This window comes from Leptinotarsa decemlineata, unplaced genomic scaffold (genome assembly GCF_025532065.1).
Source record: "Leptinotarsa decemlineata unplaced genomic scaffold, Ldec_3_MD MMD2_tig00026354_RagTag_RagTag, whole genome shotgun sequence".
NCBI classification, from domain to species: domain Eukaryota; kingdom Metazoa; phylum Arthropoda; class Insecta; order Coleoptera; family Chrysomelidae; genus Leptinotarsa; species Leptinotarsa decemlineata.
The window spans coordinates 8,435,988-8,459,793 of record NW_027412702.1 but is presented as its reverse complement, the minus strand read 5'-3'; the positions used below and the strand labels follow the sequence as shown (position 1 = coordinate 8,459,793).

The window sequence follows — 23,806 nt, the reverse complement described above, 5'->3', positions numbered from 1 at the left end:
TATGGTCTGCTTTCTCTCTCCTTAATTTCAATAATGGATTTTATCGTTTTATAGCTACGACCCCAAGTGTGTTCTCCTGATGATAGATCTTCCATCATGTTTTGTGGCGTGAATATACGCCCAGTTCCTTGCTGGTATGCAGTGCGAGTGTCCTCCCATCTTGCACATACGAACAGGGTGTGCGCAGCATCGTCGTCTTCGGGACAGTAGGTGCATGTTGCGGTCTCGGATCTCTTACGGTCGTGTAGGTATTTACGAAAACAGCCATGTCCTGACAGAGCTTGTGTGAGGAAATAGTCAACTTCCCCATATGGTCGATTTACCCAAGTATCGATATCGGGAATCAGTCTATAAGTCCATCTTCCATATGGTTCATTGTTCCATAGCGATTTCCAGTTGCGCGTGAGGTTTTCTTTGGCCTCTGTTGCAGATATGCCTGCATACCTTTCCTGTCTCTCGACTATTTGCAGTTCTATCGGCGGTACGCCCGCGATTACGCATGCTGCATTAGCCGATATTGTCCTATAGGCACTACAGATCCTGGTTGTCATTTTTCGTTGGATAGCTCTCAGTCTTTGTACCAGTTTCCTGTTTTGGGCTACTGTATATCAACACGGCGCACCATACAAAATCTGAGAATGGACTACGCTTGACAAGAGTCTCCTCTTCGATGCATTAGGGCCACCAACATTTGGCATTAGGTTTGATAATGCATTGACGGTTTTTTCTGCCTTGAGAATGCTTTTGTTCACATGATCTGTAAATGTCAGCTTGGTATCGATCCATACCCCGAGATATTTAATAGACTTACTGGGGGAAATTATTATCCCTTCGACGTCAAATCGACGTATTGTTTTCAGCTTTCTCTTTCTGGTTAGTAGGACAGCTTCCGTTTTTTGGGGAGCGAGTTGTAAACGCTTGGATTTCATCCATCTTGATACGCGCAATAGCGCCCTATTTGCCTGATTCATCAGAAGTTCTTCTTTTTTTGCTGTTACTACCAATGCAACATCGTCTGCAAAGCCCACTAAGTTAACTCCATCTGGAATTTTGATCGTGAAGAGCTCATCATATAGCAGATTCCACAATGTTGGTCCTAACACTGACCCCTGGGGGACTCCACTATTTATGCGTACTAACTTCCTATCCTCAGTTGTTTCCAGGATAATTTCTCTTTCAGATAGATAAGATGCTATGATAACTATAAGGCTTTCTTTAATTCCTCTGCTTCTCAACGTTTCTAATATCAGCTGCCATGATGCGCTGTTGAAGGCATTTTTCACATCAAGGGTTATTGTCGCACATATATTACCATTCACTGACGCGTCATTTGCAATTCTTAATACGACGTTGACTGCGTCTACAGTTTGTCGCCCTTTTCTGAATCCGAATTGCTGTTCTGATAAGCCACCGGTTCGTGTTATTTCTTCATTTAGCCGATTCAATAGCAAATATTCGTAAAACTTCCCTTCGGAGTCTAATAGGCAAATGGGTCTATACGATGAAGGATTTTCTATATTTTTATCTCCTTTTCTAAGAAGCATCAACCTTGATTTCTTCAACTTGGCTGGGAATATTCCATCTTTGGCTAATTTATTATAGACTGATACTATGTAACTCGGTTTTTCTGAGGCTAACACCTTCATTATTTCTTGAGGTATCTCACTCGGACCAGGGGCTTTGCTGTTTTTGAGTTTCTCCGACGTAGTTTCGACTTCTTCAGTTGCGAAATTTTCAAGGTTGTCAGTTCTGTCAAGAGCAAATGATACTTCCTCGTGGATGGGAAAAAGGTGTTTGACTACTTCTTCCATGTCAGCCAAGGTGAGAGATGGTTTTGTTTGAAAACCTAACATGCCCTTCATCACTATTTTATACCCGTTGCCCCAGATGTCGTGATCTACGTCTTCGCACAGTCTCTTCCAGCAATCCTTTTTTGCCTTTTTAATAGCGAATCTCAATCGTTTTTTAGTTTTTTTATAGGCTTCCCACAATCGTTCATTTTCTATTAATGGTGCGTTCTTTGCATTCCTTGTGTGTTCCCTTCTTTTTTTGAGACATTGTTTCCGGAGCTCAGCAATTTCGTCATTCCACCAGTATACCGGCTTTCTAGTGGTACTACCCCTTTTTCTTGGCATGACTGCATTACAGATTTCCTTGAGTTTCATTGAAAATTCTTCTGGAGTAACTGGACCTTGGTTTTCATCCAATTCACTAGCGATTTCTTTTAGCTTTTCTTGATCAAGTCTTTTGACTTGCCATCCCTTGTATGACCGATGTTTTCCTGCTACACTTCTATCATTTCTCACCTCAAATATAATGTATCGATGATCGCTGAGAGATTCATCGTCGAGTACATTCCACTGTGTGATGAGGGGTCTAATATTCTCTGTGGAGATAGTTAGGTCCAGGATAGAGCCGTAGCTCTGGTGTACAAAGGTTGGTTTTTCACCGTGGTTTACAACTATAAGGTTGTTGGCTGCAATCCACTCTGTCATTTTATGGCCTCTTGCGTCACTGAAGTTCATGCCCCACTCTGGGGATTTGGCATTGAAATCACCAGTTATAATGACCTCGGTTCCAGATGTGCGTATCCTTTGCTCCAGCTCCTGTAGGGTTTTCTCTAGGCTTTCTATGTTGTCGTTACCGGATGAATAGCAGCTGATGATCATAGCCTTGGTAGTTACAAAATACGTGAAACCATGTCCATATCCCTGACTTTTAATTGCGATATTATTATTTATAACCTTGATAGCTGTTTTAAGATCATCCCCATATACCCAGTCTTTTCTTCCGCAGATAGCTCTTGTATTGGGTTCGCTTAAAACGACAAGATCCACTTTCAATTTTTTAGCTGTAGCCAGCGCTAGATCATGAGCTTGACGGCTCCTGTTGGTGTTGAGTTGTAATATTAACATCTTGCTCTTGATAGTTTTGTCCTACCTCCGCTTCATTTGTCCTCCTGTACTATCTGCATTTGGTTGTGCCCGACTGATGGCCTTCTATCCGACAGTAGATACAGTAGGGTCCGTTGTGGCATTCGACCGCTCGGTGACCTTCCTCTGCACATCTCAGACAAAAGTTTCCCCTATCTGGTCCCGAGCACTGGTCTTTGAAGTGCCCATGTTCCCAACATCTGGAGCATCGGATTTATTTTTGTCTCTCAGCAAGTCTGCACATCGTCCAACCTATTTTGACCGATTTCAATTCTATCAGTTTATCGGCATCATTTGCACTCATTACCAGAGTAGCATTTTGCCTATTACCATAGGCTGGCCGAAGCGCCCTCACTTCAAATGTATCAGCTTCCTTGCTTATTATTTTGGAGATAGTTTCAGAAATATCGTTTTTGGTGATGGTTGCGTCCATACCCTTGATGTGAACTGTCTTTTTGTTGGAGAGTAAGAGTGTTGTAGCATCCGGTATTTTCTCCATGAGTGCCTTTTTTAGATCCTCCGCTTTGTTTCTTCCATTTTGAACCGTGAGGATCACCTCGTTGTTTCGTGTTTTCCTAATTTCTTTAATATCGGCTCCTATTTCATCAGGGTTCACTGCTGCTTTTATTGTTTTCAGTAAATCTGCATACGAGGTTTCTTTCATCTGGATAAGCAAGGCATCTTGTTTTGGTTTTCTATTTTTTTGGTCTCTGATACTTCTAATTCGTGGCCTTTTGGTCTGTGATGTATTTTCTTCTACGAGGTTTGGTTTATACACACTCAATTGTATATTTGTCCCATCAAGCAAAAATAATAACATCCTTAATACAACTACTCCTAAAACATTTTCTATTTCCGGGATTGCTAGATTTTGTATATTGTGTGTTAAGGCATGGTTCTTAATTCTTGTGAGGGACTGGAAAAGGAGCTCATCCGATTTATCACTAGAGGATATTTGCTCGCCAATGATTGGGTAGTAGATCCATTTCATAGTGGCATTAACATTTCCATCCTTATCAGGGAAACTCAGAGAGTGGCACATCATAGCTACCTCTCCTTCTGTTTTATTTTGACCGATCAATCCATCTTTACCCCCGAATGACTTTATGGCTCTACTTATGACTTTGTCATTCGAGTCTATATTCTTATCACAGGTCAGAATAATTCCTGTGTCCTTTGGTGCATTCCATATGGGTTTTCTTTCGGTGTTAGGATTTCCAAAAAGTTCCTCCTGCCATTCGGCTTCGGTTACGGTGCTGAAACTTCTAAATGTCTCCTCTTTTTTCAGCAATCCCCTTCTACGAAGATTTTTGTACGTTTTTGTACAGTTATCGCATCTAATGTTCGTCGCGGATAACAGGTTGTCTAGTTCTTTTATGTGTTTCTTCTTCATAAGATGAATTTGCTCCCGAAGACCCTCATTTTCCGCCACTAGGCTATCGTATTTCTGAGGTACACTGATTTCATCACTACTTCTGCCTTGCCAATTGTCGAAAGATTCAGGTTGAAGCTTCTCGATCTGAAGGGATAATCGGCTGCTTATTTCGCAGATCTCACTTTTTGGTTTATACATGTTCTTTATCACCTTTTCTAGTAGTTTCACCTGACAAGTAATTTCTTTCAATGTTCGAATAATGTTGTCTGTTTCTTTCTTTTCTTCTGGAATGCTCTCTTCTCGTTTCCTCTTACATGAATTCTCATCTGGGAGTGAGAGAGTTCTTGTTCTAGGAGGGGTCCTCACGATAAGGTGTTTCTTAGTGAACGGGTTTTCTATTTCCACTCGATTGGTCTCTTCTTTAGTAGTATGAGAACTCTCCTTGGCCCGGAGTTCCACCAAGGAAGAGCCGCAGTTACTGGGTGACGGTCCGGAGGGGCCTGCTTTACCACCCTCACTCAGGATCGGTACTGGGCTTCCGAATCCCTGCACCGTAACAAGTTTTTCTTTTTCGGTGTTCATACCATAAAGAATCTAAGGTTGGTATCTCTCTTTGTCTGACTTTTCCCCCTTGACCCATCCGGCAAGGGAAACCCTACCAGCAGCTACGCTACCGCCGGCATGGCTCTCAGGTTCATCAAAGCACGCAAGCCCCACTACCGCAACAAGGTGGAGATACAGTCAGGGGGTCCTATCTGTCTATCTATCTATCTATCTATCTATCTATCTATTTATCTATCTATCTATCAATCTATCTTTTTTTTTTGCAGGTCATCCAAGTTATTCTCAAGAGACATATCTATCGCCTGTGACCCTGTTGGTCGGCAAATATTGATGGTCCGGCCTCCTGTCTTGAAATTGCTTGCGAGTAAATTATTAGGTTGTTTCGAAAGTTTTGTCCGTTTCAGCGGCGGCTCGTCAGAGGAGGCAAGGGAGGCTTAGCCTCCCCATAAAATTTGAAGCTATTCATCGCTATAAATTAAAAGATATTGACAAATAATTATGATTATTTTTTCTAAAAATGCTTGGGTATCATTACTTTACTATTAATTTTTAATATAAATACGTAATATGCCCGAAAAAACACTATCACTCACTACGTGGTACGTACCACACTGTATCTTGCATCAACAAAACTCAAACGTACCGCCCATGAACGAATAAATTATCAACCCGAAATAATAAATGCCATACGTTTCAAGGGAGCCAAGCCTCCGACCACTTTAAAATACACAGGCTCTACGAGACCGATCCAAACAGCGACATACGTCCCGATTTGTAATTTCAGTTCCAGAAATTATAGCGTTAGAGGAGGCTAGACTCCAGTTGGTCTCCGTTGGTGTATGACTGCGTTTGTTTTTTATTTAATTATTCGGACGGGATACCATGACGGACCGGGACTGAAAAATATTTCGGTAAATCGTTTTAGTATTGTATTATAGCAGTGCTTTTTCGTAATATTCTCAATGTGTTTTCAAAGTGTTTTCTTTCGATTTCAAGGTGTTTTCAGGTTTTCATTTTTTGGTAAGTTTTTTTTTTCATTTATTATGGATAAGTTGGACGAAATTAAAACATCTGACGATATAGTCGATTGGTTGCTGACAAATAATTTCAAGTCTTTATCTTATGATAATAAATTTTACATTATTAAAACTCTGGGAAGGCCTTAACCAAATTTGATTTCAATTAAAACGTCAGATAATCGACAAAATCGAGGATTTAATATTAGTTGGTACGATAAATGCGGTTATCCAACCGGCTCCATTGAACGGGAAAAACTTTTTTGTTGGCCCTGTGTTTTATTTTCCGTACAAACCGAATACCAAACGTGGTCTAAAATAGGATACTTCGATTTAAAAAATTTACCTCGTTCTACAGAATGACATTTTAAATCTAAGGAGCATATATTTTCACTTGAAATCACTTGAAAAAGCTATGTCTTAGCGAAACATGTTGTGACAAATTTTCAAATAAAGTTTGTGGAGATCAAATCGTGAGGTGTAGTTTTTTGAATATATTTTCGTCTTGTAAATTAAAATTGTTTAGCAAACAAAATATAGCAACAGCTTTAGATACAGCTCAAAAAGAGGCCATAATTTCTTTTAATAATCAGGTTAGGGAAAATCGGTCGAATTTGAAAAGACTTATCGATATTACGATTTATTTGGGTTCCCAAGAATTAGCTTTTCGTGGACACGATGAAACCGAAGATTCGATTAATCGCGGCAATAATAAGGAACTTTTAATGTTATGGGGCAAATATGATTCACAATTTGGCACTTTTTTAAACGGTAGCGTTTTTTCGGGCAGCTCAAAAACCATCCAAAATGAACTTATAGACAGTGTGGCATATATTATTAAGGAAACTATAACCAAGGAGATTGAAAGTGTTTGTTTTGCATGGGAAATTGATGAAACTACCGATATTACCTGTACATCACAACTTTCAATTGCTTTTAAATATGTCAAAGATGGTAATGTGGTAGAACGTTTTATGGGTTTTCATGATGTTTCATCTGGGCGCACAGCTGACGATTTGTTTAATTTTTCAATTCGTACGTGTGACACCTATAATTTTAGGCAAAAGTTAATTGCGCAAACCTATGATGAGGCTGCGGTCATGGCCGGTCATTTAAATGGTTTACAAACTAAAATAAAGTCCATAGCTCGTCATGCACTTTTTACGCATTGTTATGCCCATGCCCAAACTTTAGTATTAAGCAAAGCGTGCAACAACGGATCGTCGCGTGTAATGGAAAGTGGATCATCTACGACAACAGGAGACAGAACAGTGGTTCGACACCGATGAGCCACCCAGGCAAAGGGCAAAAACCCACAAAAAAGACCATAGTTACTGCATGGTGGTCAGCGGTTACTGTGATTCACTATACATTTCTGCAACCAGCCAAGTCCTTTTGTGAGGAAATAGACGAAATGTACCGAAAATTGCGTCAGCAGCAAGAGGCACCAGTCAACAGAAGAGGTCCGATCCTGCTAAGCGACAACTCCCGTCCGCACATTTTACAAATTACCGTCAGACAATTAAACGAATTGAGCGTCAAAGTTCTGCCTCATCCACTATACTCTCCAGACCTCTCGTCAACCGACTACTATCTTTTCAAGCACTTCGATAACTGTCTCACCGGAAAACCTTCGCCAATCAGAACCAGGCGAAAACGGCCTTTGTCGACTTATTCGAATCCCAAGTACCCAATTTTTATGCTGGCGGAATTAATGGACTTGTGTTACGTTGGCAAAAACGCACAGATTCAAATGGAGCTTATTTCGATTGAATTGAATAAGTATTCACTGAGATATTACAGTTTGAAGTATTCTCATGAAAATGGAGAGAACATTTGAAACAACTTGATAGTAACCAGTGAGCGTCTAGAAGGTAGGACTTCTCGCGAAAATATTACATAAAATGTCAGAAAATGGACACGTTTCTCAAACTGTTATAAAGACATGGAAAAGTCAAAAATACTCAAAATTCGTTTTGCATATTTATCTATGTAATAAATCTCTGAGGCGACTTCGTTGCACGCAAAAAGTTGAAAATGAAAATGTGAGAAATCCACAGTAAGTACCCAAACACATGTACGAGAGAAACTCTGAAGGTAACAAGGGCGGATTTATGGGGGATAAACACCCTTTGATATCAACATTCATTAATGAAATGAAAGGTACAACTGGAACCTCTGACGCAGAATAGATCCAAAACAAGCACTGTTTCCTAACACCAGAACTGCAACAATCTTTTCAAGGCACGTTTCACCAACAGATTAAGCGTCTTAAGGAGATGAAGTATACTAATTTATAACTCTGAAACTGGTCTCAATTTCTATTTAATACACTTCCACTTTCAGATACACATCGCGGGTTGTAAGTTCCCGCTAACTTTACCTAATGGAGCAATTTATATAAAGATAAACAATGGGCTCTTTGAAATGGGACCTTTATTACTGTTCATTGTTCTCATGCCACACTTTGCTATTTCCAGACTCTCTGTCCTACATACCAATTGAATATACCAAAAATTTATTATAATTCAGCTCTATGATCTGAAATATGATTTTGCAATAATACAATACAATAAAACATATCACGACAGTTGGAACAAAAATACAAATCTAGACTAAGTATATACAATTTACAAAAACAATTTCATGAGGTTTCTTATTATAAATTCAATCTAACTCAAAGGTACTATTGGTGGACAGATATTAATCAATCCACAACACACAGTCACTGTTTTATTCAAGATAGTATCATCTTCACCACAAAAAAGCAGATAAATTGGCACATAATCTGATAGAATCCTATATTTTTGACGAATGCAACCTATTACTCTTTCTACATGAATCCTGACATGTGCAATGGCTCTAGTTGCTTCTAATTTCTAATTCAATTGGATGCAACTGCTTCTTTCCTTTGGTAAAAGCAGAAATTCACTAGGTATTTTGTAAAAGTTCACCGATCACGATCCCCACAGCTTCCACAATTTACAACACAACACGTTATAGGCATGATTTTATGTTATGAAGGACGATTGATATGTAAAATCAGCCTCAGACAACGAATTTCAGCAAGCAGCAACACAATCACTCACAAAGACCGGTTGATTATGGACTTTTCTAGTTTTCTTTCCATTAGAACAAACAACATGTGTGCCTACAGGCAGCCATTTTGATTAAATTTTGACAGCATCTCGGACAGGTCTTTACAGGTTATACAGCCAGCTAGGTTATAGAACATTTTTACATTTCTGATAAAATGGAAAATAAACTTTTCAGGTCAATAAAAATTCTTGCAGGCCGGGTCTTCCAGAAAAAAAAATTGACTTTAGGCTAATCAGTTTAGACATAAACACCAACATGACCCTATGAGAGTACAAAAAATCACATTGTAGTTATTCTTCTTCGGCGGTCGGCGTTCGGCCAAGCCAAGCCAAAGCCAATCTTCTGATATTCGAGGATTGAGTTTTCTGTCGATCCCATAGATGGCGTTTTCGTAGGAGGGGATGTCACCATCCTTACTTTTAGGCTTGTTTTTTTAGGACACTTCAATGGTTCAGCCGAGCATATCTGATGATGAGACCTTGTGGGTCGAAAAAGCGTTATCTGGTGTTGAACCGCAAATCCATCTAGTTGTCTTACAATCAAAGACGGAAGACGAATCTCGTACGACGGTCGATGTCGAAGCTTGGTCGAATTACACGAAAGATGACTCTTTCGAAACAAATACTTTTATATGAACACTGAATTATACAAAAAAACACTTTCCTCTACTCAGTTTGTATTCCAAACATTCTTTATGGAATTGAATCAGATATCATTCACAGGATTCCTACACAATGTACTAAGTGAAAGGTAAAAATTTTACTTACATGGAACACTGTCGTCCTTACTGGTAGACATCAATATTTCGCCGAAAGACACTTGACTTAGAGCTTCAGTACCAATATGTATAACATTATAAGAAAATACACACAGTTATTATATGTTGAATTTTTTCACTACATTTTTGAGACAACGAATAAAAAACAGTACATTATACACTTGCGGTATTGTCCATTAGATCCACTTTGAAAAATAACACTAGTAGGTACTTCAACAATAATTTTTCCACAAATTCGCTAGAATTCATTTTTTTTTTCAAGAACATATTTAATTCTACACCACTGAATTATAAGATCAAAAACGATTCTGAACTTTTGTGAGTTACATCAGTATCCTTATATTTTGAAATTTTTTCCATCGAATGGGTATTTAATCGACTTCAAATTGTTTGTTAATAATTAAAGATGGTTGGGACACGCAACATCCATGTGTTTCACGGGTCAGGGCGCAGGTCGCCTTTTCATAAGGGTCAACTGGTCAGTTTGTTGTGAAAGTTTCCACAATTTCCACGCTTTCGGTTCGGTTATTTTCTTTACTTGCATAGATGAAAATTATCCGATATTCATCGTTCTGTGGGTTTTGCTCGAGGGTGAGTTGAAATATTTTTGCTATAGCTGTTTGATGTTTTTGTGAGGATGCACAAGCAGTGCAGGACAATCCTTAAGACGTTCTGAGAGCGATGTCTGTACAAAAATGGCGATTTAATTTGGATTTCAATCTCTGTAGATCATATTCATCTGGAAAAACCCTCTCGGGAAATTTATTCCACAAGGCCACCGTATAACAAATAGTTATCAAAAAGAGCGGTTTGAAGTATACCTACTGAGTGTTGAACTTTGAGGTTGACGGGCATTAGTTTTCTGCATACGTTTGACATACGTAGCTCTCGATGGAATCAAAGGGGCTAAGTCATTCGAAATCTCTAGATGCTGAAAGTTTCTATAGAAAAGAGACAAGTACTTTACTTGCACACGATGTGTTTGACTATCAAGCTTGCTTGGATTAAGTCGAACAGCTCCAGAATGTGCTTAGAGGCGCTGCTCCAAATATCTGAGTAATTAAAGCAATACTTCATTGAGAGATTTTCAGTGAACAAACATTTCTGAGTAATATTTCAGAAGAGGCTTCCCCATCTTCATACAAAAAAAATATAGGAAATTTCCAAAGAAAGGAAGAAAGCAATTAAGTTTCAAATGAACTCTTCACATCTTGCATAGAAGTTACTTTCAGATACAAATTGAAAAAAGCCCTCTTAAAACAACTACTTTTACATGAGTATTTATTCAAATGAAAGAAAAAATAATTTCGAAACAACTACTGGACATGAACATTGAGTTATAGGAAAATCACTTGATCCTTTTCAGTTTGAAGTCTAAATATTCCTTAATAAATTGAATCAGAAATCAGTCGTAGGATACATCAGCAATGAAATTAGTTTTTTCAAAAGTAATTTTTCTTTAGTGTAATTCAATATGTAATTCAAGTAGTTATTTTAAGACAACTTTTTTCTTCCAGTTTGTATCTGAAAGTAACTTCTATGCATGAACTACACATCTTTGTAAATATTTTATTCTGAACTCAATTGCGTTCTTTCTTCCTTAGGTCGTTTTCCACATTTTTTGTAAAATGATGGAGAATTAGAAAGCCAAATCATCATTACCCACAAGAAGAATCGCGAGGCTATATGTTTAATAGACCTATTTCAATATAGCGGCACTATAACGTCATCTATTGAATCGTACATTAAAAGGTGAGACCTCGTTAAACCTTAGCACGTACAAGTTTCTACTGAATTTTAGTTTGCTCAATTTTAAAATGAAAATCCAAGAATTGCAATTTTTCACTAATTGATGTACTTTTCATATATTTTTTAAAAACTATAGCATTGAAGTGATCCTCTTGTATTTCAGAAGATGTCAACGAGCCAGTGAAAAAGTGCAAGTTTCAAAGCTTGGCAGTTCATATTATACAGTAGGTATTGTCGAAAAAAGGACCTTTGTCACTGGCACAGAAAACTGAACCCCATACTATATTTGGCCATTTTTTTTGTAGTACAAGGGATACGCTTTGATGTCAAAGTTTAAAGTATACCACTCCCTATTAAGACTTTCGAGATGAATGAAACCAAAAGTGGAATTAAAAATAATAATAGATTGCTGAAAAACTTAAATTCTTGAATTTGTTTCTAAAAACTGAGCAAACACCGTATTTTGTTTCTCACTACATCAAGTTCTTTGACAATATTTCCATAGATGACGTTACACTGCCACCATATTGAATTTAGAGATGGTCACTTGAATATAATTATCGTGGAGCAGATAGTTTAATATTCTATCAAATGGTCTAAAAAATTTGCAGATTTGTATAGTTTTATTCAAAGGTCTTTTTGAAATACTCAATTTGGGTTCATTTTCGTTTTAATCAGAATAGGTGTTAGTTGTTTTTTCTATTAGAAATATCGTAGTCCAAATTATTTGGTTTATGGGGCGGTAAATGTAGGATCGAGTGTACCTATAGTCTGTTCATAATTTGTTGATAGCTCACTGCAAGTTTGACCCTCATTAGAGAACTGAAATACAGAGAGGACAGCTAATATGATATAATAACAAAAACCAAACTAAAACTGGCAGTTTAAGATGTTTTCGACTAACCCACCTTGTATCTGAAGAAATACAATACAGCTATAAAACTTTTAATCCGATTATGTAGGTATTTTGAGTGGAAATGAGTGACCAGTGTCGTAGAGTATATGATTAAAACATTAGTTACTTTAAATAAATAAATATATTAATATTCTTAAATTGTAGGTACTGTAAACTGTATTTTTATTTAAAAAAAATTTCTTTATTTTATTCAAAAATAATAAGTTACTTGCAATTTGTAAAAGATACATTTATTTAATTAATACCTATTTTTAAATGATATAAACTACGATTACTTACAAAACTATTCAAATTCAAAATAAACAGGATCATCTTCAGAATCCGAGTCGTCTTGCAGGTTAATAATTAGCGGTTGTGTCTCTACAGTCGCATCAATTATATTGTCAAGATCCCACATTTTTTGTTCTTCTTCTATTGCATGTCTTACTGCATTTCGCCAATTTTGTTCTGTAATATGTTGTAAAGACTCATATAACAATTCACGTACAGCTTGTATTTTATATGACGTATTTTTTCTAGCCACATAGCTTTTCATTTGTGCCCAAATGAGTTTAATTGGATTTAATTCGCAGTGGTAGGGTGGAAGTCTAAGGACTGTGATGTTTCGTCTTTCCGCCATTTTGTCAACTACGTATTTCTTGAACTTAGATTTGTGTTGCCGGGCAATTTTTAAAAGTTCTGCTTTAACCATTCCATCTTCGTAAGGCAGGGACTTATTCCGCAGCCAGTCAATGATATCCTGTTTCTTCCACGCAGTCGTTGGAAGTCTTTCAACTAGTCGTGAATGATAAGGTGCATTATCTAATACTATAATTGAGTTTGGTGGTATATGTTCAATCATCTGCTCAAAATACTCTTCGAAAACATCAGCTGTCATCTCCTCGTGATAGTCTTTTGTGCTTTTGGATTCAAATTCCAACAAACCATGCTTAGCAAATCCTTTTTCACTGCCAATGTGAGGAACTATTAATCTACTGCCTTTACCAGAGGGTGGGGAAATACCAGTAGACCAACCTTCCATAAAGGCTTGCCTGGAGCTTGATATATTTTTATCTGTCCAAATTTTTGTGAGAGTATGACCTGCGTTTACCCACGTTTCGTCCTGATAGTAAATTGGCCTTCCTTCAGCCCGAAATTTTCGTATAGATCTTAGATACTTTCTTCTCCAACATATTATCTCTTCCCGGTCAATCAAAAGTGATTTTCGGTCTGATTTCTCCCACCGGAAATTTAATTCTTTTAAAACTTGCCACAATTTGGTTCGTCCGACATGCGGCAAATCCGGGTCGTCTCTAACTTCTTGTAAAATTTTGTTTAAGTTGGGTATTTCTTTTTTGTAAAAAAATTCGTGAATTTTCCTTCGAATACCATTTTTGGCAAATTCATCAATTTCAATAGGTTTTCTCCCCCTCTTTAAGTATTCGTTTGTATTTGGGTTAGCTATACCTTTTTTTTTCTTTCTGATAGGAACCTATATATTGTTGACTCCCCTACGCCCGTCATGTTGGCACAACTCTTGATTATGTTCTGAACAGTGTTTGTGGGATTCTGAGAAACCAGAGCATCGTGAACGTTCAAAAGTCTTCTCTCTTGGTGAATAGACAGACTTACTGACTGTACGCAACAGTACCGGTGTAAAACTTAATGATGTTGATGATGATGACGAAGCCATCGCAAGCAATCAAATAAAACAAGCAGGAACGAAAGGTACGTATATGTTTGTAGGAATATGAAAAAAAGTTACTCACGCACTGCACAAAATTCGCAAAATAAATATTATAGAGACGTTAATTACTGCCGTAGACGCCGAAACACCAACGAGCCGTAAATTAAATGCGATTAAAAAATGTACTAAACCAAAAATTATTTTCGTTCGTAACAACTTCACCCTTTCAAGGCAAGTTTCGAATATAAACTGAAGTCTTCTCTCTTGGTGAATAGACAGACTTACTGACTGTACGCAACAGTACCGGTGTAAAACTTAATGATGTTGATGATGATGACGAAGCCATCGCAAGCAGTCAAACAAAACAAGCAGGAACGAAAGGTACGTATATGTTTGTAGGAATATGAAAAAAAGTTACTCACGCACTGCACAAAATTCGCAAAATAAATATTGGAGACGTTAATTACTGCCGTAGACGCCGAAACACCAACGAGCCGTAAATTAAATGCGATTAAAAAATGTACTAAACCAAAAATTATTTTCGTTCGTAACAACTTCACCCTTTCAAGGCAAGTTTCGAATATAAACTGAAGCTTTATATTTAATGAATAAACACCTCAGGAACCTCCGCCTATGATTTTACGAGTTTTACGACCGTTTTATGACTTGGGCCCTCATTTTATGCTATCGACAAATTATGAACGGACTATAGAATCTTATTTATAGGGTAGGCAGTTGATCTTATGTTTACTGTCCCATGAACCCACCAATTCATACTCCTTTGATGTAAAAAACAAATTTAACAAAACTTATGAATTTATGAATTTATTACCTTTTCCGAAAACATTTTTCTACATATTTCGTGAGAACGATCCCAGCCGTAGTTAATATCTAAATTTATTATAAGAGCTGTACAAGAACATTTGTCAACTTACATCCCTCAAGTTTTCACTTTTTCGAAATTTTCACTTGCACCATCTATAACTGAATATGGGAATATAGAAATCATACAACTCCGTTAAAAAAATATGTATTTGTTCATCAATTTCTATTTTGTCGTCTACTTCAAAATACTTTCTCTTAGACATATTACACTTGTGCCAGCATATTTTCCAATCCTTGCAGCAGTTCTGATATGCAGTTTTTGGTATGTCCTTGAGCTCTCTCAGCGATTCGGTTTTCATCTCCTCACTTCACACAAAACGCCATCATTTCATGGGTCCCTTCAATCTTGGGAACAGGAAAAAGTCGCAGGGGGGCAAATCTGGTGAATACTGTGGCTGAGGCATGATTACCGTGTTGTTACGTACGAATGTACGTAGTCCGCAAAACTTTCACCTCACTTTTTGAACAGCTCATATACATTCTTGACATGTATCATATGACCCCTCAAAAATTTCACTGGATAGTTTACAAAATCGTAAAAAGTGTTTCACTATACCTAGACATGTTCAGTATGAACACGTCTGAGGAATATGGATTTCCATCAAGTTTTGAACAATTCCATTTCTTACATATGTGAATTATTATTTTGACAAATATACTGTTACGTTTTTTCCCGTGGGTTCACCAATAATGGACTACACAGAATAATCAAACTTAATTTTACTCCACTTTAAATACAACAAACACTTCAACTATTATTTTGAATGTCTATCGCCTTACTAAATCACTTCGCGTACCGCACTGTAACGTCCACTTGACTGCCTCGATATCCTCGTGGCTAGCCTTTAAATATCGTAATCGAATGTAGAAATTTCGCCAATATTCCTCCGAAACCAGCAGCATTATTCTCGCTGCTTTCAGGGTGGCGGGGAATCATCGGACACTTACGCGTTTTTAGCCACGTCACGCCTGGTTTATGGCCACCAGCGGCGGCCGGCGTTATTTTCTTTCGGGCATGACCTACAACAATACTTTTTATCGCAATCTTCACAGCTTATTTCCTAAATCCCAGTCTTTTCCTTTTCCGTCGTCTTGTCTTTCGAGTTGCCCAATACTTGTTGAAGTTTTTTAACCAATCCGTTGGTGTATTTTGGTTCGTTAGGAAGAACTACAAATGTTGAGTCTATAACTATACTGCGTACTGAAATAGCTCGCTACAAGAAACATGTTTCACATATTTGGTTTCATATATCAGAGAGAGAAGTCTAGTGTAGCCCAAATTTGCCATAAAGTACGGACACATAATAGGTGAGGAATGGTCGAAATTGTTAACACCGGTACATGACAATGTCTTCGAAAGTTTAGAAATCGAAAATTGTGGAATGAGATTTATGAATGGCGACAACGGTCCCATTCCTAACAGCTCTTTATTCACACTGATACGTAATTACACGTAGAAAACAGGTTAGCTATGAATCAGGTAGCAAATAACATTAGGAAATAACTATGTTAGCGAAATGAAAAATATTCGTAAAAGATATTTAATTATTATCATGGATATTATTTTTAATTTTCATTCTTAACATTAGAAACAATAAAGAAATACTAAAAATTAATTTAATGACCCTCATTATGTAAGGTGATGATTTGTCTAGATACATATAAATACATTAACAAAGCCATATCAATTGGTCTTAGCATCACCTGATGGTGTAAAGTTGGTTAGCGAAACGCACGACAGACAGTATCTCTGTTCTGGTGAAATGAAAGTGATTCCGTGTTAGGAATCATACGTTAAAAGGTAAGACCTTGTTAATCCTTAGCTCGCACAAGTTTCGACTTCTGAGGGTTGTCGTTCGTAGGAGTGCGACAGCTGGTTAACGAAAAAACAGATTTCAAACAGATTTTTTCAAACAAATACATTTCACACCAGAGGTTCCGAACTCTACTCATTTAATCATTGCAACACTTTGTAGCAGCCAAAGATGCTTTTCAACTTGACTATAACATCTGAGTAAATTTGCTCTTTTTTTTCTAGATCTTTTATTCATCTACAATGTAGAATACACAGTACATGATGAAAAATTTGTCGTGTGCCCGAGTCACGATTCAAAAATCGTGAATTCGAATCCATCTTCGACCAGATATTTTTCTTGCTAGAAAATATCAAGTGAAGATTGACTGATTCTGTTACATATTAAATGAAAAATGAAAATGAGAAATGGAAAAAAATTTGCTCGTAGTTTTTTAAATTTATGGTTCATGGTCAGAAGCGTTTTGCATAATAAGTACGTTATAATAATTCTTATATTCAGAACAAACTTGTTGTGACTGGAATTCCTCATCGTTTCCCCTAGAGACGCCTTCAAGTTCACAAGGCTCAACGGTGAAAGAAATCGATAATTCAAAGTAATAAGTGAGATATTGTTGACCCGATAACCTTGGTCTAATTTTCCTGCAATTCCGTTTCTGCGAACCACTGGAAATAGAGTTGACGAAATTCGGAATAATTTGTATTGCTTCAAACATGTGAATGCCCAAAACAATATTATTCATATCTTAATGCTGTGTGTTTCCAAGAAAACTAAATCATAAATCACTTGAAAGTTATAATTGAATCCAACAATTTTTTTGTGTATAATTTATTTTTAATTAAACGGTTTTATTTAGCTTGCCCTGTTTGTTTAGGTCAAATTTGGTAAATTATCTACAACATTATTACCTTTTTTTCAATAAAACCGTTTAATATAAAGAAATATTTATACAACCAAATAATAGAATCTGTGGAATTCTTTAAAATCTCAGTCTCAATTTGAATATGGCAAGAAGTTTTCGGAGTGTGTAGGTAAAATTATCGTAACTTATATTTTTAAATATGACTCTCAATACTAGAAATATATTTCCAACTGTTACTGGTAAGCTAGAGTGAAACAACAAAGATTGTTTCTCAACTGGTTTATTGGTATATTCTAATATATTTGAAAATTTCGCAAACAAAGCAAAGTGAAAAAATTTGAATTACATATTAGTACGAAAAAAAAATCCGATCTGATATTGTGACTTTTTATCAAGTAATGCAACACAATTCGTCCAATGCTATTCACATTTAGGTTAATTTGTCTAATCGACCGTTAAAACGTGGAAGTAGGTCAAGATTACAAATGCAATAATCAAGTCAAAGTTTGTACTCGTATAAATCGTCAAAGAATTATAGAAAAATAACATTTAAGAAGGAGGAATGTGAATCAAAAAATGTTTTGAATCTCAACAGAAATATTTCATTTTATTTATTACTCCTACCAGTAAAAACGCTGATGAAATCAATATCACATTTTCATTCACTGACTGACTGAGGAAATTTAAGCATTGCTTTTAGACAATTTATTATTGAATTCAAATTTGAAATAAATGCACCTTGGAATAAAATCATTATCAACATTGAAGTAAGAGAGTAGACTGCTGATTGGATAATTGAAAATTACTAACCAGTTACTAGACTTTTTTCTTAGCTTAAAGTCAGGGTGCTCATAAAATTAATCTCTGATTTATATTTTTTTCTTATTTTGCTTTGTATGAATATAATTATGTATAATTGATAAATCTAATTACGTGACGTCATACTAGCGTATTTTACTTCAACACAGAAGATTACAAAATGACGATGTATATCATCGTACAGATTTACTTCAATAGCAGTCTCTATACTAAACAAATACCTTTATTTTAATCAGTTTCGTTTTCTTAACCTTTCCTCATTAAAGCTTAGACTCGCTACCTTTTGGTGAAGTCGCCGTTTTATACATATACACATCAGTAATAACATAATATCGCGCCTTCACCATTTTCTGCAATTATCATAAGAATACGTGGCACATGTAACGGAGAAGTTAATTCATGAGATCGTACTCCATTAAACTAAAACATCAACAAAGGACTCTCTCAATTAGACACACAATATATCAAATTGGCTTTCAATGTACAGTTTATTCCACAACTTAATTGTGTATCGTTTTCATGTATGGAGCTCTGCCCCCAAATATACCCTGAAGTTTCTGGATTTCATCCAGAAAGTAGCCAACCTGGAACATCGAAGAAAGGTTGGGTATTTGTCTCTCTTCTATATATACTTTCACGGGAAGTGTTCAAGTGACTTGGCACATTTGATTCCACCAAGAGCAGTACATATCAGAAATACGCGACGGACTGTGGCTGTTCACCGTTTTGAGGTTCAACTCTTTCATCTGGAAAACTGTTTTTCTAAATGAATGTATTCTCCAGCGATTCAAATCTAATGTAAATCGCTATTTTCAAACAGGCACCGCTCTGAGAGCGACTTAAGGATTTTCCTGTAGTGCTTGCGTTTTGTTCTTAAAAAAATAGTTGTCTGAATGTTTTGGGCCACTTTATCTGATGCACAGACATAGACAGGAGAGACTGATTTTTTGTTGAAAAATTTGTTTTTTTACTATTCCAACATTATATAGAAACTAAGAGACTTCCGAGAGAAGGGAGAAAAAGTAAAATAGATCAATGAAAACCCTTTACAAACGTATGTACGAGGTTTGTTCAAAAAATAAGGTGAATTTTCATTCTTCTCAAAAAATATAAATTTGTCAATTTCTATTTTGTCGTCTCCTTCAAAGTAGTCCCCTCAGATATAATACACTTGTCCAGCATTTTTCCCAATCCTCGAAGCAGTTTTGATATGTAATTTTTGGTATGTCCGTGCTCTCCCAGCGATTCGTTTTCAATCTGTCAGAAGCCATGAATTGTTTTTCTATAATACCGGACGTTTTCTTCGTATTGCTTCTTAAAAGAGGCGCATAACTTTGAGACCGTACGACCGTACGACCAGGTGGCAAGAATTCCTGATGCTCTTCGCCACGGTAAAAGAAGAAAACAGTGAGCAAAACCTTGACCTTCATCAAGTTTGGCCTGCTTTTTGGTCTTGGCTCTCCTGGGCTCTTCCATTCGGACGATTGGACTTTGGTATCGATGTCATAACCCAAATATTCATGATTCGTCACCAGTTATGACCCTTTTAAGTAAATCTGGATCATCGTGACGTCATTCAACATTTCCTGAGCGATGTTCATGCGACAGTTTTTTTGGTCAAAATTCAGTAACTTTGGAACGAACTTCGCAGCCGCACGCTTTATGTCCAAAATTTCCAAAAAAATTATATGGTATGGACCAACCGATATGTCGTCATCCTCAGCAACTTCCCTAATAGTGATTCGACAATTCTCCATAATAATTTTCTTCACTTTCTTAACACTTTCATCGGTTGTAGACGTGCTGGGGCGTTCAGAGCAAGCGTCGTTATTCATATCTTCCCGACTTTCTGTACTTGTACCACTTATGAACATTTTTCTGACTCGGAGTACAATCACCGTATGCCCCTGTTAATATTTCTAGTGTTTTTGAGCACTTGATTCCATTTTTCATACAAAATTTGAAGCACTTCTAACTTTTATGCATTTGCCAACAAACTGAACATGCTAAACAGCTGAAACTGTACCCACATAAAAAAAAGCTAATCGAATATACGTAGCTCGCTAAATTTGAATATACACCTTATTTTTCGAACAGCCCTCTAAATCCACCCAAAATGACTACTTTCAAATTCATGAACACTGAATTACACGGAAATCAAATTTAAACATTCGTCGTGAAATCCAAAGAGATATCGTTCACAGAACGCTACACAACGTAATATACAAAAGAGTGGATGAACTTAGGATCCAACATCAGGTAGCGCTGATGTTTCGACCCGCCGGGTCTCATCAGTGGTTCTAGGCTGATCCACTGAAGTGTCCTTAAAAGAACAAGCCTGAAAGTAAAGGCGATGACATCTCCCCCTACAAAGTCACCCTCGTTTATCTTTGTATCGAGAAGTAAGTCTTTTGTCGATCCCATAAATGGCGTCTTTGTACGGGAAGATGGCCTCTACTAATATGGAAGAGTATTCAATTCCACGTCATTTCGGACCACTTTGGAAGACAATTCACTTTATCCTTGCGAAAAACTTCACGACTTAATGTCAACGCAATAGATACGTCTGCTCACATCACAATGATATTCGGTAAGTTAGTTTATTTAATTCCAGCCGTAGGAATATCGTTTTGTTGAGAGGGGGATGTTTTACCAAGGGAAAAAAATCGCTTGTTCCTATAAAAATTTTTGATGGCAACAATAATTATACATTGATAAGAGATTGATATCAATAATCTAGGAGTTCGGATATCCATAATATCAATAGGGGCATTTTATTTTTCTATTTTTGTATGAAAGATATTCTGTAAACATAAAATTGTTCAAAAATGTTGGGTCGTGCGATGATTATTCCGTTTTCGTGTATCCATTGACAAATATCTGAATTACGAACTCCTATTGTTCAGTACGCGATCGATAAGAATAATATATTATTACTGTTAGTTTCATGAAAACATTGTCATGATTGATTTCCTGAAATTACTTCTTTTCGATAATCACTATTCAAAGCTATTGTTGTTTTCGAGCTGTAGAAAACTTGTGACGTTCGTATGTGTTTACTAGGAAAGCGCAGAAGGGCCACATATTTTTATCATTTGTACCTTGGAAATTCCGACTTTAATTTCTAAATTTTGAGTTCGAAGTCGAAATGTCGAGATTAAAGTCGAAATTTCGAGTTTAAAGTCGTGAGCGATGACATCTCCCTTTACGAAGACGCGATCTATGGAAACGATTGAGAACTCAAAGTAAAACTCAAAATAAATGAGGCTCCTCGAAGCAGTCAGTTGCAAAACCAAGCTTCGACATCGACCGCCGCGCCGACGAGATTCGTTCTATGTCTTTCACTGCATCTTTCACTGTTTACTAGTTGTAGACTAGAGTCCAAACACAAAGCATTTATGATTCAACAACAGGCAGTGCTGTTTCGACCCGCCGTAGGTCTCACCAGTGGTGCCAGGCCGAAACACAAATGCAGTGCTGTACTCAACTGTCCTTAAAGGACCAGCCTAAGTAAATGAAGGCGATGGCATCTTCCCTCACGAATACGCCATCTATGGTATCGATCCCATGCATTTGTGCTTCAGCCTAGCACAAATGGTGATACCTGGTGAAACAGCTCTGCCTCTTGTTGAATAATAAATGCGTTGTGTACGGATAGATCACCGAATTCTGCTTGACAAACTTGATTATGAAGGTTACAATGAAATTAGTTTGCGGTGGTTTAGGTCTTACCGATTGGAATTCCTAGGTGTGGTGGGCGTCAGAGTTCAGTATTATACCCAATTTCATCTTTATTATATATTTCAACAATAATTCCAAATTGAATATATCTGGGCAGTTCATGTTATTTGCAGATGATACCACTATATTTTGGCACAATATCGATTAAGCTTCTTCACTGACATACAACATGATCTTGAAATAATAAGAACCTTGTTTGACAATATATCCGAATTAAAAGTGACCTTCACCCGTCTATTCAATCGATGAAAAGTATTTTATATGATATTTACTATGTTAAAAAATAAATCGCGAGTGGAATACCTGAAAAAATCCTGGCCAGACTGGAATAGTTCAAAAATGACTTTTTTTCAAGTACTCCCATTTGTTTAATGAACAAATTTGAAGCCTATATAGTATAAACTCGGGTGCATAAAAACAGAACAGACTTTGGCTTAAAGTCAGCAAGAGCCTCACAAGGAAGAGAACCGTCACAACCAGTTCTTGCACTTTCCTTTATCAGAGGATTATCGGAAAGGATAAGAAGAATTGGGTCCAAGTACAACATCAGAACATGCTTCGCATCCGGAAACATCATCTGTAGCACCCTCAAGAAAACCAAGCCACTAAATGAGGACTACGATTCCCAGAATTGCATTTACCAGATACCCTGTGAGTGCGGCAAATCCTACATCGGTGAAACTAAGAGGCCATTAAAAGTCTGCATTGCCGAGCACTTAAACACACACAGCGAGAAGAAACCAGCAAATCGGAAATAGCAGAGCATGTTTGGACCCATCAACATAACATCAAGTGGTCCCAAGCTGAGATCATCCACACGGAGGAACACTAGTTAAGGAAAAAATTCAAAGAATCTGCATACAGGTTGTCCAACGACGCATTCAGCCAAGCTAGAGTAGAGTTACGTAACATATTGTAATGAATCTGAAGCCGGCCCTGACCGATGTCCCAGTCAGCAAACCCATGACGCATCGCGAAATACCGCGAAAACTCCGGATGGGTCCCGAAATCCGCAGAGGAATCCGGAACGTTCGTTGACGATATAAAAACGTCGCTCTTCGTCCCGAAGAGTAGTCTGTACCAAGAAAGCGAATCGAGCGGTTAACAAACGGTGAAGATAAATTAAGCGTTAGTTACTGAGTGGTGTAAATAAATTAGTTGTGATAGTGAAGTATTGTTAAAATAAATTTGTTTAAGACAGTTAATTCTTTAATTCGTTACAATATGTAAACCCATAATAAAGCGGAAAACGGTCCAAATGGCCATCTCCCGCTAAACCGGTGAAGCGGAAAAAGGCAAGAGGGGATTGGTGAAAGCACTCGAATGATCTGTAAATAGTCATTTCTCGGAGGAATAAGTCCATCAGTCATCAGCCGAAGACGATTGTGGATACTAACAATCGAAACGTCGTGAAGTAACTCTTAACTTTCAATTTTCATTTCATTTTAATTGTTAAATGTTTTACTTAATTTTTATTTTATTGAAATTTTTTTAGGGTTTTTTTGCTTAATATAATTGTTATTTTCAGCTATTCTTCTTAATTTTCATTTTCATTAGTTATTTCAGAAATTTCAAATCATATCATATTA

At 37.0% G+C, this 23,806-nt stretch overlaps 1 protein-coding gene across 1 annotated transcript in view; it reads left to right on the top strand.

Annotated features, from left to right (window-relative positions):
• The first annotated feature begins 10,258 nt into the window (after positions 1-10,258).
• Kif3C (Kinesin family member 3C) overlaps positions 10,259-23,806 on the top strand; it is a 40,033-nt gene continuing 26,485 nt past the window's right edge. The window contains exon 1 of the mRNA XM_023174198.2: positions 10,259-10,356. The gene's annotated coding sequence lies outside the window, so the exon portion shown is untranslated. The remainder of the gene's footprint in view (positions 10,357-23,806) is intronic.